Source organism: Galeopterus variegatus, unplaced genomic scaffold (genome assembly GCF_000696425.1).
Source record: "Galeopterus variegatus unplaced genomic scaffold, G_variegatus-3.0.2 Scaffold6829, whole genome shotgun sequence".
In the NCBI taxonomy this organism is placed as follows: Eukaryota; Metazoa; Chordata; class Mammalia; order Dermoptera; family Cynocephalidae; genus Galeopterus; species Galeopterus variegatus.
The window spans coordinates 51,360-53,208 of NW_007732940.1; positions in this window are offsets into that span (position 1 = coordinate 51,360).

A 1,849-nucleotide genomic window follows, 5' to 3' on the forward strand; every position below is an offset into this window, starting at 1 on the left:
CAGAGCTCTTGGTACCCAAGGTCTAGCAGAGTCCTATTCACAGCAGACCTTCCATGCATATCGATGCAGACCTAAAATGGGGTGAATTTAACAAACCCACTTGCCCACAGGCAGTTTGCTATCGGCAGGAAGAACCACAGTGTAGAGACAGCCAGCACACTGCCACTTCCTCGTGCCACAGTTCTTGAGTCCCTGCTGGGTGAGGCTGATTCTGGGTTGAAAAAGCTGCAAAACCAGATCCAGTTGCTGCTGCAGGAGGGAACTGCTGTAACCAGGAGCAGAAACAGGCAGGGGCCTCACTAACAGGAAGCGAGCAAGCCTCAGTAAGCAGACACAGGGGCGGTTCCTCTCCCCCAGCCTCACAGCCTCCCCCTGGAGCCCCTGTGGGCACAGCCCATCAGGGAGCCTATGGTGAGAGGACCGAGGCTGCCCAAGTCCCAGGCCTGCCTCAGAAAGCAGGTACTGAGTTGGTGGCTGAGGCCAAGAGACAATCACTGAATAACTAGCCCAGCAACTCTGCTCTGTAGACACTGTGATAGAGGGGGGTTTGAACAGCCCTGCAGGACAGCAGTCACCCCAAGGCTGCCACACCACAGTTTCACCCCCAGGGTATTCCTGCCTCCACGTTAGCCAAAGGTTGGGGTCTTTTTGCTCCTCAGTTCACATCAGTTGCTTTCATCATCTCCTCAGGTCTTGTGAGTCCACCTGCCCTTAGATTCCCTCCCTCCAACCATTGAGGAATCTCCCATGCCAGCATCCATGACTCAGCACCAAAGTAGGTCACATCAAAATACAGGTGGTGTAGGGACCAGGCACTGACTTCCAAGTCAGACGGACCTGGGCCTTTAGACAAGCTACTTAACTTCTCTGATCCTTGGCCTTTTCAGGTGTGTAAAATAAGGGAAATAAATTTACCCCCAGGGTTGGAGTGAAGATTAAACGAGATAACTTATGTATAGACCAAAATTAGCCTGATTCCTGGCACACAAAAGGAACTTAGCTACTGGCAACAGGAACTTAATTACTCCTTCCCTGTTCCCTATCTCGTTCTTGTGGGTGCAGCTGTCGGAAAGGACACATGCGTCATCTCGCCAGCCGGTCAGTGGTAAGGAGCCTGACCGGCCCATCAATACATGATTTTCTTCATTACCTCTGTCTGCCATGTCACTCACAGACTGGTTTTTCTGCTTCTGTGGATTGAAGAGACAGAATCTGACTCAGGGCTGAATCAGAATACATGTGCAAGGAGGAAGTTATGTGCAACCAGAGACTCAGAAGACTTTAGAGCTGGAGAGGGCCACCATAGCCGAAGCTGAAAAAGACTGTAGTAATTGTTCAGAGTGGCAAAGGTAAAGGAGACCCTGAGTCCCGTCCCGATTCCACCACCTGCCAGTTGTGGCTTCCTGGACAAGGGTTTAAAACTCTCAAGCTTTATTTTCTTCCATTCAAATCACGGCAAACATGGTAATTACGCCATAAAATGTTTATGAGAGTTCACTCAGCAAACTGTTACAACTGTTTTGACTGATACCGCTCATTAGGTCACAACCTGAAATGGTTTCTTCTTCCATCACTGCTAATGGTATCTCAGTCCAGTCCCATGACTTTTTAGTATCCTTCAGTTATTAAGGAATCTTCTGATTCTTTAGATGTAGGTTGTCTGTTTTTAAACTTCATTCTCGATTCAGAGCTCTCCCTGTGCCCCTGCAGAGACTGGTCTGAGCTGTGGGGTACTAAGCATTGGGAGGGAGGGTTTCTCATCAAACTGAGTCCTTTGGGAGGGGGGAGCATAGCAGCTGTCACTCAGATGGCCCCCCTTTGTCAGGCTGACAAGGCTGCTGCTCCACTA